At 37.8% G+C, this 18,376-nt stretch overlaps 1 protein-coding gene across 3 annotated transcripts in view; it reads left to right on the top strand.

Moving 5' to 3' along the window:
• The window catches only part of RPRD1A (regulation of nuclear pre-mRNA domain containing 1A), an 81,673-nt gene that overhangs the window by 10,665 nt on the left and 52,632 nt on the right, over nucleotides 1-18,376 (top strand). The gene's annotated exons all lie outside the window — the stretch shown is intronic.

Genomic DNA, 18,376 nt, shown 5'->3' with positions numbered 1-18,376 from the left:
TTATTTATTCATGAGAGGCGCAGAAAGAGAGGCAGAGACACAGGCAGAGGGAGGAGAAGAAGCAGACTCCATGCAGGAAGCCGGATGTGGGATTCGATCCTGGGAATATGGGATCAGGCCCTGAGCCAAAGGCAGATGCTCAACTGCTGAACCACCCAGGCATCCCCCATTTTATGTATTTATAATTTGGTGTTATATCTACTTTCTACCATCAGTATGTTGATGACTCGGTGATCTCAGTGATTCTTTTTGCATAGTTCCAGTCTCAGTGTTGTTGAATGGTATTTCTTGAGCACTACAAACTCAGTTTGCACAAAGCATCCCTTTATGTCATCTTTCCCCACTTTTTTTTTTTAAGATTTTATTTATTCATGAGAGAGAGAGAGAGAGAAAGAGAGAGAGAGAGAGAGAGAGAGGCAGACACAGGCAGAGGGAGAAGCAGCAGGCTTCATGCAGGGAGCCTGACGTGGGACTTGATCCCAGGTCTCCAGGGTCACACCCCGGGCTGAAGGCAGCGCCAAACCGCTGAGCCACCCGGGCTGCCCTCTTTCCCCACTTCTATCCCACTGTTGCTCTTCTTAATTTTCTTTTTTAAAGATTTTATTTATTTATTCATGAGAAACAGAGAGAGGCAGAGACATAGGCAGAGGGAGAAGCAGGCTCCATGCATGGAGCCCAATCAGGCCCTGGGCCGAAGGCAGGTGCTAAACTGCTGAGCCACCCAGGGATCCCCCCACTGTTGCTCTTCTTGGCTTTCCTATTCCAGCGAAAGACATTACTGTCCATCAGTAACCTAAGCTTAGAACTTTAAGTTTGTCCTGAGCCCTCCGTATACATACCTCATCTTCAGCTATTTTTTTGCTATTTTAGTAATATCTCTACTGCCCACATCCTCCTCTTTAGTAGCACCTCTGCAGTAGCCTCCCATCTGATTTCCTTGTACTTAGCCTCTTCAGCCAACCAGTTGTCCTACTTACTAATGTTAATATAGAATTACCATATGACCCAGTAATTCTGTTAGATACATATTTCAAAGAATTGAAATATTTAAATATTTAAACATATACTTTACAAGAATGCTTATAGCAGTGCTATTCACAATACCCAAAAGGTGGAAACAACCTGAATGTCCATCAGTGGATGAATAGATATATGTAGTGTGATGGAATATATACAATAGAATATTATTCAGCCATGTAATGAAAAGGAATGGAGTGCTAATTCTGCTACAGTGTGGATGAACCTCAAAAACATGTGAAGTAGAAAGAAGCCAGACACAAAAGGTAACATATTTTATGATTACATTTGTATGAACTATCCAGAGTAGATAAATTCACAGAGCTAGAAGGTGGAGCCAGGAGCTGGGGGGAGGGAAGGAATGGAGAGTGGGTGATTGTTTAATGGGTCTGAGGTCATTTTTGTGGGGATTGTGGGGTGGGGTGTGACAAAAATGTTTTGGAACTAAATGCAAGTGATGGTTGCTCAACCTTCTGAATGCACTAACTGCTGCTGAAATATGCACTTTAATGTGGTTAATTTCATATGAATTTCCCTTTTTAAAAAGTGATATAAATACCTGCACATTTATGTGTTTATATGCTTTTATACACACTCTCTCTTTTTTTTTTTTTTTAAGACAGAGAACTTGAGCAGGAGAGAGAGGCAGAGGGAGAGGGGAGAGAGAATCTTAAGCACACCCAGTATGGAGCTCCATGTGGGGCTCAGTCTCATGTCTCTGAGATCATGACCTGAGCTGAAATCAAGAGTTGGACGCTTAACTGACGAGTCACCCAGGCACCCCATATATATACTCTTTTTTTATTTTTATTGTCTCCTAACCTCAGAGCTCTGGTGTCAACTCCTTTCTGCAGCTTTCTCTAATCTCCAGGAAGTTAATTGTCCCATCTATAGTACCTAATCCTACTTTTTTTGGGATGAGGGTTTTTTTTTGGGGGGAAAAATTCCAGTTAACATGCTAAATTTATAACAATGTAGTTTGATACCAACTTTTTTTCAATAGCATACAAAAACTGTTCTTACACAGTTGTCTCCCCCCTTTATGTTATTATTGTCACAAGTTACATCTTTATAAGTTATATGCCCATCAAAAGAATTACTTATGCATTTGTCTTTTATGCATGGGAAACAAAGAGTTACAAACCAAAGCATAATACTGGTTTTTATAGCTATGTGTGTAGTTGCCTTTGTTGATGATCTTAATTTATATGGCTTCTAGTTACTATCTAATATCCTTTCATTTCAGCCTGCAGGAGTCTGTTTAGCATTTCTTGTAGGACAGGTCTACTAGTGATAAACTCCGTAAGCTTTTGTTTAGCTTGAAATGTTTTAATTTTAGTACTGAAGTATAGTTTTGCCAGATTTCTTTCAACAGTTTTTTTTTTTTAATTTTATTTTATGGCATCTCACTGCCTTTTGGCCTCTATAGTTTCTGCTCAGAAGCGGGATGTCGATCTTAATTGAATTTCCTTTATACATTACAGTGTGTCATTTCTTGATGCTTTCAAAATGCTTTGTCTTCTAGGGGTGCCTAGGTGGCTCAGTTGGTTAAGTCTGTCTTTTGCTCAGGTCATGATCCCAGGTCCTGGGATTAAGCCCTACATTGGGCTCCCTGCTCAACAGGGAGTCTGTTTCTCCTCCTCCCTCTGCCCTTCTCTACTCTTCTTTCCCTGCTCATGCACGAGTGCTCTTTCTCTCAAATAAATAAATACAATCATACAAACAAAACCAAAATTCTTTGTCTTCTGAAAGTTTTCTTATGATGTGTCTCAGTGTGGGTCTCTTTGAGTTTATCGCACTCTGAGTTCATTGAGGGATGCCTGGGTGGCTCATCAGTTGAGCATCTGCCTTCGGCTCAGGGTATGATCCTGGAGTCCTGGGATCAAGTCCCATATCAGGCTCCCTGCCTGGAGCCTGCTTCTCCTTCTGCCTATGTCTCTGCCTCTCTCTGTGTGCTCTTGTGAATAAATAAATCAAATATTTAAAAAAAAAGAGAGAGTTCATTGAGATGCTTGGATTTGTAGATTCATGTCTTTACTAGATTGGGGGTCATTTTTGGCCATTGTTTCTTCAGATATTCTTTGTGCATCTTCCTCTCTCTCTCCTGGAATTCCTGTAATATTTATGTTTGTTGTATTGGTAGTGTGCTACAGAACCCTTAGGTTCTGTTCACTTTTCTTCATTCATTTTTTTTTCTGGTCCCAGACCAGTGGTCAGTGTCAGTGGTCTTATCTTAAATTTGCGGAATCTCCCAACTCTGACATACTCTGTGGTGTTGTGGTGTCACCTCCCAAGTACTTTATACTGCTATTCTTATAGTACTTATTGTCCAGTATTTTAATGGTTCTGTGTTGAGTTTCTTATTATCGGAGGGCTGAGCCTCTTCCTTTGTTGCCTTAGAATCTAATCTAGCACAAGGTTACATACTCAGTAGATATGTGTTGAATGAGTTATTCAATGAATGTTGAAAAATATGTAGAATCTGAGATTTTTAGAGTTGGAGTATTGCAGAATGTTTTGGTGTTTCTTTTAAAGGCAGTGCCTGATTTAGGAACTTCTGACATTTTAAGGCCAATAATGCATTCCAGTTATGAACATTTCCCTTATTGAGAAAGACTTGGAAAATTTCCAGCATTTTTTTTTATCATATTATTCTGTTCTTCCTGTATTTATCAATTCTTAAGAGTAGTGTTTCTTAAAGTGTGGTTGGTGGATCACCAAGACTCTTGTAGGGAGTATATGAATCTACAAGGTAAAAATTATGTCCATAATACTTCTAAGACATTTCCCCACTTTCAACTGCTGATATATGCTGTGATAGTGTAAAAGCAGATGTGGGTGAAAACTGGTAGTACATAAATATTAAGGCAGAGGGATCACTCTGTACTAAAATTGTTTTTCACATGATGTTCACAGCTAAACTATCACTTTTCTGACTGCTAATCAAAGCAGTTCACACTAATTTTGTTCTGTCTTGACCCTTGAGTGCACATCTGTGTTTGTGTGTGTGTGTGTGTGTGTGTGCAGGTGCACATTTCTTTATTGTGGTAAGCTACACATAATATAAATTTACCATTTTAACCACTTTTTAAATGTGCAGTTCAGTGGCACTATGTACTTTTCACATTGTTTTGCAGCCAACATTGCCATCCATCTCCAGACCTTCTTTCATTTTCCCAAACTGAAACTCCATATCCATTAAAAAATAACTCCCCATTCTCCCCTCTTCCAACCCTAGCAACCACCCTCTACACTCTATGGATTTGACTACTGTAGGTACTTCATAGAAGCGAAATCATATAATTTATTTTTGAATGTGTGTGACTGGCTTATGTAACTTAGCATGCCTGCAATGGATGAAACCATGTTGTAGCATATGCCAAAATTTCTTATCTTTTTAAAGGCTGAATAATACTTCATTTTATATATATACCACATTTTGTTTATGTTGATGACACTAGGGTTGCTTCCATCTTGTGGCAATTGTGTATAATGCTGTTATGAACATGGGTGTACAAATATCTTTTGAATCGCTGCTTCATTTCTTTTTAATATGTATCAAGAAGTAGAATTGCTGAGTCATACATTAGTTCTGTGTTTAATTGTTTGAGGAATCACTATACTGTTTTCTACAGCAGCTGTACTATTTTATATTCCTACTTGTGTAGGAATGTGTACCAGGTTCCAATTTTTTTAAAAGATTTTATTTATTTATTCATGAGAGAGACAGAGAGAGAGAGAGAGAGAGAGAGAGGCAGAGATACAGGCAGAGGGAGAAGCAGGCTCCATGCAAGGAGCCCAGTATGGGACTCAATCCTAGGACCCCAGGATCACGCCCCGAGCTGAATGAAGGCAGATGCTCAACCACTGAGCCATCCAGGCGTCCCCCATGGTTCCAATTTCTGCACATCCTTGCCAAGGCTTATTATTTTTTGTGTTTTGTTTCTATTTTTGAAAACAATTCTAATGAATTCGGAGTAGTATCTGTTTGGGGTTTTAATTTTGTATTTCCAAAATCACTAGTGATAATTCTATAGGTAAAGGTTATTTCTGGGCTATTTTGTTCCTTTGATCTACTTGCCTGTCCTTATGCCTGTACAATACTATTCCAATTAGTGTAGCTTTCTAATAAGTTTTGCAGTCAGGATGTACGAGTCTTCCAATTTTAATTTCTTTTCTGAGGTTCTTTTGGCTATTTGATACGCTTGAGAATCTATATGAATTTTAGGATTTTTTTTTTTCCTGCAAAAATACCATGGGGAGTTTAATAGGGTTTGGATTTAAACTGTAGGTCACTTCAGGAAGTAAGTACCTTAACAATAGTTAAGTCTTCCAACCTATGGACATGGGATCCATTTGAATTTACGTCGTCTTTCATTTCCTTCAGCGGTGTTTTTAGCTTGCAGTGTATAAGTCTTACACTTGTTGATTCAGTTTATTTCTGTATTTTGTTGTTTTCATATGATTATAAATGGAATTGTCTTTAGTTTCCTTTTTGAGTTATTATAATTTACAGAAGCTTTTGGGACAACTGGGTGGCTTAGTTGGTTAGGCATCTGCCCTCAGCTTGAGTCATGATCCCAGGGTCCTGGAAATGAGTCCTTCATTGGGCTCCTTGCTCAGTGGGGAGCCTGCTTCTACCTCTGCCTGCTGCTCCCCCTGCTTGTGCTTGTGTGCACATATGCTCTCTTTCTCTGACAAATAAATAAATAAAATCTTTTTTAAAAAACCTGACTTTTGAGTGCTGATTTTGTATGCTGCAACTTTGCTAAATAGGTTTGTTTTTTGTGGCATCTTTAAGGTTTTCTACAAGTAAAATCATGTCATTTATGAATAGTTTTTTGGAAGACTTGCATGTGCCACATTAGGCCTGACAACTTCCCAGTACTTTTAAACACTTTTCTAGTGACATCAATAATGATATTTACACATGTGACTTTTGATACTGCCTGATGAAATGAAATGTTTCAAAATTATTATTTTGATACTGCCTAAGAGTTGGAATGTCTCTGTAACTCTGAACCAGTATTTTTCAGAAGACCAATGCATGATGTTACAAAATGATGCATGAATAAAAGATCCATTCGAAGAGCATGATAGATAGGATTTTAACATAAGTTTTTAAAGTTCATTGATATGTTTTAGGATTCCATATTAGAATTTAGAATTTAGAAAATAGAATTTATTTATTTATTTGAGAGAGAGATCACAAGCAGCAGGGAGAGAGAGAAGCAGACTCCCTGCTGGGAGGGAACTGACTCAGGGCTTGATCCCAGAACCCTGGGATGATGACCTAAGCCGAAGGCAGATGTTCAGCTGACTGAGCCATCCAGCTGCCCCAGAATCTTTTTAAAATTTAAAATTTGTTGAGTTTTGTTGTAGTTTCAAAAAAGAATATCAATAATAATTATCTGTAATAGCTATTACAGATAATTATTATTATTATTATTATTATTATAATATAATTATATATATTAATGTTATATATATATAATGTTATATATATAATGTTATGATTAATTATTAACATTATTATTATTAATAATAATGTTATCTGTAATAGCTATTAAAATACTTGGACTGACTGTATCGGGGTGAAGCCTGCCTTTTTTCATTACTTCTACTGAAACAACATTATCATGGTTTATTTAATAGAGAGCAGATAATGAGAATCCAGCTATATTCTGTTGAGCTGGAGGTTTGCAAAAAATGTGTAACAGAGCTCTTTTCACTTTTAAGTTTTGGAAATAAATTTTTTAAACATTATGTTAATTTTTTATTACTATTTTAAAATCAAATATATATTTTAAAGTTCTTCTGTTTTAATTTTTAATAAGGTAAGCATTGGTAAGTATAAGCTATGTGAAGAAAATCTCTTTGGTCTCAATAATTTGTAGGACTGTGAGGGGCTCCTAAGAGCAGAATGTTTGAAGACTGCTCTTAGATTAATATATATACCATGAATGTTTTACATTAGTTTTGTTGTATTTAATCTTAATCTTGCCTAATTTAACATATTAATTGTTTTAATTTTTAGGGTTTTTTTTTAAGATTTTCTTTATTCATGAGATACAGAGAGAAAGAGAGAGGCAGAGACACAGGCAGAGGGAGAAGCAGACTCCATGCAGGGAGCCTGACGTGGGACTCCATCCCGGGTCTCCAGGATCACACCCTGGGCTGCAAGCAGCGCTAAACCGCTGCGCCACTGGGGCTGCCCAATTTTTAGTTTTTTTAAAAAAAATTTATTTATTTTTATTTTTTTATTTTTTTTAAAGATTTTATTTATTTATTCATAGAGGCACACATTGAGAGAGGCAGAGACACAGGCAGAGGGAGAAGCAGGCTCCGTGCAGGGAGCCCGATGTGGGACTCGATCCCGGGTCTCCAGGATCACACCCCAGGCTGCAGGCGGCACTAAACTGCTGCGCCACTGGGGCTGCCCAAAAAATTTTATTTATTCATGAGAGATGCAGAGATACAGGCAGAGGGAGAAGCAGGTTCCCTCCAGGGAACCTGATGCAGGACTCAGTCCCAAGACTAGGGTCACACAACCTGAGGTGAAGGCAGATGCTCAACCACTGAGCCACCCAGGACCCCCTGTTTTAATTTTTAAAGCATTAGCCTTCAGATCTTTTGGGGTGAAATCAGTGATATTGCTATCACTATCTGTTAAATAAATATGTAAATACTGTATGAAGTTTCTTTCAGTTATCTTCTTTTTTTTTTTTTTTTAAAGATTTTATTTATTGAGAGAGACAGAGAGAGGGAGAGAGAGGCAGAGACAAAGGCAGAGGGAGCAGCAGGCTCCATGCAGGGAGCCCGATGTGGGACTCGATCCCAGAACTCCAGGATCATGTCCCAGGCTGAAGGCAGGCACTAAGCCACTGAGCCACCCGGGCTACCCCTCAGTTATTTTCTTAAGGGAGTTGCTTGTACACTGATTCTTAGGCCCTGAAACTAGAGGTATTAATGTGAAAATTTAAAAAATACTGTTTAGGGATCCCTGGGTGGCTCAGCGGTTTAGCTCCTGCCCTTTGGCCCAGGGCGGGATCCTGGAGTCCCGGTATCGAGTCCCACGTTAGGCTCCTGGCATGGAGCCTGCTTCTCCCTCCTCCTGTGTCTCTGCCTCTCTCTCTCTCTCTCTCTCTCTCTCTCATAAATAAATAAATCTTAAAAAAAATAAAAATTAAAAATACTGTTTATTGAGACGCCTGAGTAGCTCAGCGGTTGAGCATCTGCCTTTGGCTTAGGCCTGATCCCAGAGTTCTGGGATCGAGTCCTGCATCAGGTTCCCTGCATGGAGCCTACTTCTCCCTCTGCCTCTCTCTCTATCTCTCTCATGAATAAATAAATAAAATCTTAAAAAAAATACTATTTTTAGGTAATTGTAGATTCACATTCAGTTGTAAGAAATAATACATCCTGTTTAGCCTTTGACAGCTTTCCTCAATGGTAATATCATGCAGAACTAGTTTTTATGATTTCAAAAAAAAAAACATATTGGGAAACACCTGCTAGAGCTGTGATACTGACATTATTATAGTCAAGATATAGAACGTTACCATCGCCACAGGAATTTTCTTATTGCCCTTTCATAGGTATATTCACTTCACTACCAGCATACCACCTACTTGACCACAATTTATCCAATTTTTCTATTTTGAATTACGCTTTTTTTGAAGAAAAAAAAAAAAGATAACTGTATTTTAGAGAGAGAAGGGAAAGTGTGGACCCAAGGGGTTGGGTGGGAGTCAAGAGGGAGTGAGAGAGAACCAGACTCCCTACTGAGCACAGAACGCAATGCTGGGCTCCATCCCATGACTGCAAGGTCTTGACCTGAGCCAAAATCAAGATTCTGATTCTTAGCTAACTGAGTCCCAAGGCAGCCCAGAATTATGCTTTTGATGTTGTTTAAGAACCTTGCTTAGCCCTGGATTTTGATTTTTTTTCTACGTTTTGTTCTAAAGTGTTTATAATTTTGTGTAAGTCCATGATATGTTTTGAGTCAATGTTTGTATAGGGTGTTAAATTTAGGTCAAGGTTTGGTTTTTGCATGTAGGTGTTCGAAGTCTCTAGCACAGTTTGTTGAAAGGCTTTCTTTCATTGAATTGCTTTTGCACTTTTGTTAAAATTGACTTGGGCTTATTTGTGTGACTTTATTTCTGGGTTCTCAGTTCTGTTGAACCATGTGTCTTTCCTTCCACCAATAGATAACATTCATAGTCTTTTTTTTTTTAATTTTTATTTATTTATGATAGTCACAGAGAGAGAGAGGCAGAGACATAGGCAGAGGGAGAAGCAGGCTCCATGCACCGGGAGCCCGACGTGGGATTTGATCCTGGGTCTCCAGGATCGCGCCCTGGGCCAAAGGCAGGCGCTAAACCGCTGCGCCACCCAGGGATCCCACATTCATAGTCTTGATAACTGTAACTACATATCTTGAAATTGAGTAAATGGATTCTTTCTACAGTATTTTCAAAATTGTTTTAGCTATTCTAGTTCCTTTGGTCTTGTATACAGACTTTAGAATAATCTTGCCTATATTAATAAGTTATTTTGATAAGCATTCGTTAATGCTATAATCAGTTTAGGGAGAATTGACATCTTTATTGCTTTGAGTCTTTTAGTTCATAAACATAGCACATCTTTCCATTTACTTAGATCTTCTTTGATGTTTTTAATCAACATTATGTAGTCTTATATGTGTTCTGTTGTTTTTGCACTTAAGCATTTCAGTTATTTTGAGCAATTTAAAATGGCATTATATTTTTCATTTCACTACCCATACGTTCATTGCTTATATATTAAAATACAAGTGATTTTTAAGTGTTTATTTTGTTTTCTGTGATCTCGTGAACATAGTTCTTAGTTCTTGGAGGTTTTTTGGTAAGTTTCCTTGAGATTTTTTCTGGGAAAACAGTCATGTCATCTGCAAATGGGTACGCTTTTATTTCTTCATCTTTGACCTCTGTTTTTCTTTTTCTTATGTTATTGAGTTTGCTGGCATTTCAAACACTGAGTTGAGTAAGAATGGTAAGAATGGACATCCTTGACTTTTTCTTTAGTGAGAAAGCAGTTAGTCTTTCACCATTAGATAAAATGTTACCGGTAGTTTTAGTTTTAGATTCTGTATCAAGGTGAAGGTCCTCTCTATTTCTGTTTTTTTTTTTTTTTTTTTTTTTTGAGAGATTTTTAAATGTTGAATTTAGTTAAAAGCCTTTTTTGCATCAGTGGATCATGTGATTTTTTTTTTTTTCCTTTAGTTTAATATGCTGTATTACTAACCAATTTTCAAATCTTGAGCCAGGTGTACATCTCTACCATATATCCCACTTATTTGATTGTGAATTCTTTTTATATATTGCTGAATTCTATTTGCTAATATTTTGTTAAGGATATTTACATCTGTGTTTATGAAAACTGTTAGTCCGCTGTGTGTGTTTGTATGTATTGTTTTGAAATCCGAGGAGCACTGAATTCATAAAATAAGTTGGGTTTGTTTTCCTATTCCCTGGAAGAGGTTGTATAGAATTTTTAAGGTTGTTTAAATGTTTGGTAGAATTATTTGGCAGAAACCATCTGGATCTGGAGATTTCTTTTTGGGAATTAAATAATTACATATTCAATTTTGTTAAATGTCATAGGACTATTGAGATTTTCCGTATCATATTGGGTTAGTTGCTGCTGTAGGTTTTTTTTTTTTTTTTTGAAGTGTAGTCCATTTCACCTAAGTTGTCAAATTTATGTGTCCAGGTTGTTCGTTGTATACCTTTAGTATCCTTATTGTCCTTTTGATATCTATAGTGATATTTCTGGTACTGAAAATTTGTTTTTTCCCTTTTTTCTCTTGTCATTCTTTTTAGAAGTTTGTCAGTTCTATTCGTATTTTCAAAGAAACAGCTCTTTGATGCTCAGCCTTACTAATCATTGGAAAATGCAAATCAGAACCACTATGAGATACCACCTTATACCTATTGGAATGAGCATGATCAAAAAGATAAGAGATAACAAAAAAGCTGGAGAGGATGTGGAGGAAAGGGAACCCTTGTGCACTATTGATAGGATTATAAACTGGTACAGTTACTAGGGAAAACAGTATTGAGGATCCTCAAAAAATTAAAAATAGAGCTCCCATATGATGCAGCAGTTCCACTTCTGGGATATATCCAAAGGAAATGAAAATGCTAACTTGAGAAGGTATTTGTATCCCCTACTAATAATATCAGTATTATTTACCGTCTGCAGGATGTCAGAACTACCTAAATGGTCATCATCAGATGAATGGATAAGGAAATTGTTCTGTATATACACAATGTAATATTATTCAGCCATAAAAAAGTGAGGAAATGCTGCCATTTGTGACATGGGTGGACCTGGGGGGCATTTGCTAAGTGAAATAAGTCAGACAAAGAAAGACAACTATTGTATGATCTTATTTAGATGTCAAATCTTAAAAAAACAAAACAAAACCCTAGCAATAGAAACTTGGCAAAAAGAGATCAAACATGTGGTGGTTGCCAGAGGTGGGAGACGTGGGAAGGGAGAATTGGAAGAAGGGGTCAAAAGGTGCAAATTTCCAGTTACAAGGTAAATAAGTAGTAGGACTGTAATGTATACCATGGTGACTAGTTTATCTTTTGCTGTATTATATAAATGAAAGTTAAGAGTAAATCCTAAGAGTTCTTATCATAAGGAGAAAAATCAGTTTTTTGCTTCTGTATGAGATGATGAACGTTAAAATCTATTGCAGTAATAAGCATTTCCCAGTATACGTATGTCAAACCATTATGCTGCATACCTTAAACTTGATGTATGAGATGTATGTCAATTAAATCTCAGGGAGAAAACAGCTCTTTGTTTCACTGATTTTTTTCCCCCTATTTTTGTTTTCAGTTTCATTAATTTCTGGTTTTATTTTTTATTATTTCCTCTGTTTCCTTGGATTAATTTTGCTCTTACTCTAGGATTTTGAAGTGGGAGTTTAGATTATTGGTGGGGGACTTGTGTATCTTATATACATTTAGTGCTAAAAATTTCTCAGCCCTGGTTCAGCTTTATTCCACAAATTTTGATAGGTTGTATTTTCAGTGTATTTGTTAAAGCATTTTTATGATGGCTGCCTTAAAATTTTTGTCAGATAATTCTTCTCTCTGTCACCATAGTGTTAGCATCTATTGATTGCCTTTTTTCATTCAGTTTGAGATCCCTTTGGTTCTTGGTATAATGAGTGGTATTTGCTAGATCTATATTCTTTGTGTGTATTATGTTTTGAGAATCTGGACTTTATTTAATACTGTTTTATCTGGATTTCTATGATATTACCCATCAGGGGAGGGAAGTACTCTTTGTTACTGTTGAGTGCATGTAGGAGTTTGGCTAATACTGTGGAGTGGGGAGTTAGGAATGTGTGGTCTTAGGACTGCTGAGCCATGGTGGAAGTCTTTGCTCTCCACTAGGCCTTCTGTCACACCATGAGGGGCTGAGGGGCAGTGCCTCCTTACTGCTTGCTGTGTGGGAGTAGAAGTCCGGGCCTCCCTAACTTTGCTTTCTCTGACACTACTCTGGAGAGGTATTGGCTCCACATCACAGCCTGCCTTCCCATTTAGCCTTTGTGTGGATGTGGGTGGAGCATGGTTTTTTGTGCTGTTTTATTTTTCCCTGCAGTGTTTGGCTGGAGTGGATTGATTATCATCTAAAAGTTTTCTCTTTCTAGGATGTCCTTTTCCTGGTGCTTTGCCTAGAATGAAAAGATTTGTATTGGAACTTTTGATGTTGGCACCTGTTAGGATTTCTGGGTTGCTGACTTTTCAACTCCCAATCTAAGATAAAGGCAAAAAAAAAAAAAAAAAAAACCAAGAAGTTACCTTTGTATTGTTCTTTGGGTCCCAAGGTCCCTAGCCTATCTGCCTTTGTTTTTCTTCTTATGTTTATTTATAATGCCCAGAATTTGTATTATACTTCTCAAGAGAAATAGGGAAAACAATCTGTTCTATCTTCCTGGAAACACAAGTTCCCTACAAATTGATCTTTATATTGAACGGGGACATAGCATTTGGAACTCTGAGGCTGGTACTTATACTAGTATTTTCTTGTCTTAGATATTATAAGAAACTTTCTGATTTGGATATTAATATTTTAACAAGTTTATTTTATCTTATTTTTTTATCTTTTTTTTTTAAGATTTATTTATTTATTCACGAGAGACACAGAGAGAGGCAGAGACATAGGCAGAGGGAGTAGCAGGCTCCTCACAGGGAGCCTGATGTGGAACTTGATCCCGGATCCTGGGATCATGCCCTGAGCCAAAGGCAGATGCTCAACTGCTGAGCCACCCAGGTATCCCACCAAGTTTATTTTAATATAACTATGCTAAACAATTTTAGTTTTTATTGCTTTAAAATACACCCTTACTGACGTGCCTGGGTGGTGCAGTCGGTTAAGTGTTTGCCTTTGGCTCAGGTCATGGTCTCAGGGTTTGGGGATTGAGCCCCACATCGGGGATTGAGCCCCACTTTGGGCTCCCTGCTCAGCAGGCAGTCTGCTTTTCCCTCTTCCTCTGCGCCTCCCCCTGCTTGGCCACTCTCTCTAAAATAAATAAAATCTTTTTAAAATCTTTGAATATAGAAAATACCAAATTTCAGTTTTAAGCAACAGATTTGGAGAAAATATTTTGCAGTGTCTAAAATGGATCGTAGCTAATATTAATAGCATATAAGATGGTCCTGTGATTTCATAAGAAAAAGCAAACAGTGAGGTGCCTGGGTGGCTCAGTGGGTTAAGCATCCAACTTGATTTCTACTCAGGTCATGATCTCAGAATCATGAGATCCAGCCCTGCATCTGGCTGTGCTTTGGGTATGGAGTCTGCTTAAGATTTTCTCTCTCCTGGGGTGCCTGGGTGGCTCAGTCTGATAAGCATCTGGCTTCTGTTCAGGTCATGATCTCAGGCTCTTGAGATCAAGCCCTGCATCTGGCTCCCTGCTCAGTGGGGAGTCTGCTTCTCCCACTCTGTCTGCCCCCCCCCCCAGTTCCCCCACTCTCTCAGATAAATAGTCTTTAAACTTTAAAAAGGATTGAGACTGATTACAAATGTGTTTATGAACACAAAAATGTCTTGGATATATGAATTGGGAAGAAAGTGTAAGATATGTGTAGTATTTTATTTATGAAAAATCTTACATATGTTTGTATAAATGTGAATAAGTATATAATGTTTGCAAAAATACTAACTAGGTCTGAAAAGGATTCATCTACTAAGTAACTTATTTATGATAAGTGAGTAGAGATTAAAGGAGGTTTCACTATGCTCAACTTTTAAGTTTTTAAATTAACTTTTTTTTTAAAGATTTTATTTATTCGAGAGAGAGAGGCAGAGACGAGGCAGAGGGAGAAGCAGGCTCCATGCAGGGAGCCCGATGTGGGACTCGATCCAGGGTCTCCAGGATCACGCCCAGGACTGAAGGCAGGCACCAAACCGCTAAGCCACCCAGGGATCCCCCAAATTAACTTCTTATGATAGTTTTAAAGTTCTCTGCAAATGAAAACAATAAGATATTGAACTTCCATGAACCCATCATCACCTAGTTTCTTTTTTTTTAAGATGTTACTTATTTATTCATGAGAGACACAAAGAGGTGGAGACATAGGCAGAAGGAGAAACAGGCTCCCCGTGGGGAGCCCAATGCGGAGCCCAATGCGGGGAGCCCAATGTGGGGATTTAATCCCATGATCCGAGCCAAAGGCATACAGATGCTCAACCACTGAGCCACCCAGGCATTCCCATCACCCAGTTTGACACAGTTAACATTTTATCTTTTGAGTTTTATCTACCTAAATCTTCTCACATACACATACATAAACCCCTCCTTTTTTTCCCTAATTTTTAAGAGATTTCATTTATGTATGTATGTATGTACATACGTACGTACGAATGAATGAATGAATGAATGAATGACAGTGAGTGAGAGAGCATGCAATCTCACAACCCTGAGCCACCCCAGCATCAGACACTCAACCACCTGACTCACCCAGGTGCCCTTCCTGGTAATTTAAAGCAAATTTCAGACTTTAACCATTTTAACCATATACATCAGTATATGTTTATAATAAATTAAGGCTTATATAAAAAATGTAATACAATTGTAAGAGCTCTATCATAGCTGAGAAAGTCAACATTAATTCTTGATTATTTTAAGTCCAATCTATGTTCATTGTCCCAGATTCCCTCAAAGATGTCTAAAAAATAATTTTAAAAAGATGTCTAAAAAATAAAAAAATATCTCTTTGTAATTAATGGTCAAAATAGCCTCCAACAAAGTGCACTGATAAGATTTGGTTAAAAGGTGTTCATAAATTCATGATCTGCTACCCCTTCTCATTTCTTTCATGCAGTTTATTTATTGAGGAGACTCTCACATGGAGTATAGAATATCCCTCCCTGCATTCTGCGGATTTCATCCTTTTGTTGTCATTCCCAAGGGATCCTTCCTTCATTGGCTCTGTGTTATATGCTTCTCTTGCATCACATTTAGAGATACATAATGTCAGGTTGTTTAATATTTAAGGATAAGACTGATCTGTGAGTTCAGTTGTTGTCATGAATCCAGTATAAAGTTCTTTATCACCTTTCATCCTATGGTTTTAGTCAGCTACTGATGGTTGATTAGGCCCTTTAGTTTATGAGGTGTTGCAAAATTCTGAATTTCTAATTTTTTCTTTATTCAGAATTCTATAATCGTGAATCTCTAAAGTATGGTCCTCAGACTGCAGTATCAGTATCACCTGATAATTTGTTAGAAATGCACATATTTGGGCCTATCCCAGACCTACATCAGAAACTAAATGGGCAGGAAGCAGTAATCTATGTTTTAACAAGTCTTCTAAGTGATTTTGAAACACAACAGAAGTTTGAACATTTGAGCATTAACAACTTGCCTTCAACCATTGGTGATTCTGGAATACAGTTAATGTAAGAAAAGCTGGATAAATGCTTAACTTTTCTCCTTTGTAAACTGAATTAGTTCTTTAATTCTCCTTTTTAAAAGTATTTTTATGAATTTTTGCATTTTCAGATATTTGTGTTTCAGACCATTATAGTCATTCTTTTTGATGCTCTTTTGCCAGTGGCTGCCTCTTGGAGGGTTGTTCATGTCCTTTCAATACAACCTCAGTAATTTTTATTTAAGAATTTATTTATTTATTCATGAGAGACACACACACACACAGAGAGGCAGAGACACAGGCAGAGGGAGAAGCAGGCTCCATGCAGGGAGCCTGATGTGGGACTCGATCCCAGGACTCCTGGATCACACCCTGGGCCGAAGGCAGGCGCTAAACCACTGAGCAACCCAGGGATGCCCAACCCCAATAATTTTTAAATAGCTTTCTTGTTTTCTATTATGACAAGTTATGCCAGGCTTATCTTAATGTATTTCTTGCTTTTATTGGCAAAATGTGTAGGGATCACAGTATGGGTCCTGGGATTGCTAATTGATTTCGGTGAATTTCTTTGCATTTAATTAATTTAACAATTGTTCATTGGTAAATGGAGATGATAACTTACCTGTATGATTGTTTTGAAGATTAAATGAAATACACAATAGACTTTTAGAGCAGTGCCTAGTTATAAGAAAATAGTCCGTATGTATTTTTTTAATCAAGTATAATTAACATACAATATTATGAGTTTTAGGTGTACAATATGATTCAATGGTTCTATACAGTTGTCAGTGCTTGTTGTGAAAAATGTACTCTTAATCCTGTTTTATCTGTTTCACCTACCATCCCACCTAACTCCCCCCAACAATCACCAGTTTGTTCTCTGTATTTAGGAGTCTGATTTTGCGTTTCTCTTTTTCTCTTTATTCTCTTTCTCAAATTCCATGTATGAATGAAATCATATGGTGTTTTTCTTTCTCTGGCTGACTTACTTGTCTTAGGATTACACCCTTTAGGTTCATCTGTGTTGTTGCAAATGGCAAGATTTTATTCTTTATGGCTGAGTAATATTCCACACTATATCCATTTTCTTTCTTTTCTCTTCTCTTCTTTTCTCTTCTCTTCTCTTCTCTTCTCTTCTCTTCTCTTCTCTTCTCTTCTTTCTCTTCTCTTCTCTTCTCTTCTCTTCTCTTCTCTTCTCTTCTCTTCTCTTCCTCCTTTCCTTTCCTTTCCTTTCCTTTCCTTTCCTTTCCTTTCCTTTCCTTTCCGCTTCCTTTTTTTTCTTTTCTTTTCTTTTTTCCCCTTCCTTCCTTCCTTCCTTCCTTCCTTCCTTCCTTCCTTCCTTCCTTCCTTCCTTCCTTCTCTTTTCTTCTCTTTTCTTTTCTTTTTTTTCTTTTCTTTCTTTTCTTCATGAGAGACACAGAGAAGAGAGGCAGAGACACAGGCAGAGGGAGAAGCAGGCTCCATGCAGGAAGCATGACGTGGGACTTGATCCCGGGTATCCAGGATCACCCCCTGTGCCGAAGGTGGCACTAAACTGCTAAGCCCTATATCCATTTTCTTTATCCATTCATCCATTGGTGGACACTTCGGTTGCTCCCATATCTTAGCAATCATTATTTTTTTTTAGATTTATTTATTTATTTGTTTGTTTTGAGAGGGAGAGTGTGTGCTTGTTCCCACAGGTCTGTGCAGGCATGAGCAGAGGAAGGAGCAGAGGGAGAGGGAGAAAATCTCAGCTGACTCCCTGCTGAGCACAGACTTGGGGCTCCATTTCACAACCATGAGATCATGACCTGAGCTGAAATCAAATCAGATGCTCAACCTACTGAGCAGCCTACTTGCCCCTATAATTTGGTTATTGTAAATAATGCTACAGTAAACATTTGGATGCATATATCTTCGAATTAGTTCTTTCATTTTCTTTGGGTAAATACACAGTAGTGGAATTATTAAATAATATGGTAATTCTATTTTTTATTTTTTGATGAACCCTCATACTGTTTTCCACAGTGGCTGTGGAAATTCCATAATATTATTTTAAAAATATTATTTTTGAAAGAGCAAAAAAGTTTTAGTATCGGTCCCACTCTAGAAGTATAATGTGAATAAACCATATGGTGTATTATTCTTCCAGAACTTTTCCAGTTGACAGTGTCTTCTCTAGTGGTCTTGACAGTTCAGGATAAAGATTGTTCTTTTCAAGATCGTAAAATTCATTTGTTGCATATACTAGGATCAAAATTTTTTTTTGGTGGGGGGGCTCTATAGATTGTTTATTAGGGGTGGAGACAGAGCTGTCCTCTGACGCGCGCCCCCCCACCGCCCCTCCACCGCCCCTTGGGCCTCAGAGAATCTCAGGCTGCAGGTCCTCCAGGGATCCCAGTCTAAAGCCTATACCCTGGCTCCAGCTTGCTTCTCCT

Source organism: Canis aureus, chromosome 6 (assembly GCF_053574225.1).
Source record: "Canis aureus isolate CA01 chromosome 6, VMU_Caureus_v.1.0, whole genome shotgun sequence".
NCBI classification, from domain to species: domain Eukaryota; kingdom Metazoa; phylum Chordata; class Mammalia; order Carnivora; family Canidae; genus Canis; species Canis aureus.
Note: the sequence above shows the minus strand (reverse complement) of the source record. Positions and strands in the feature narration are given on the sequence as shown.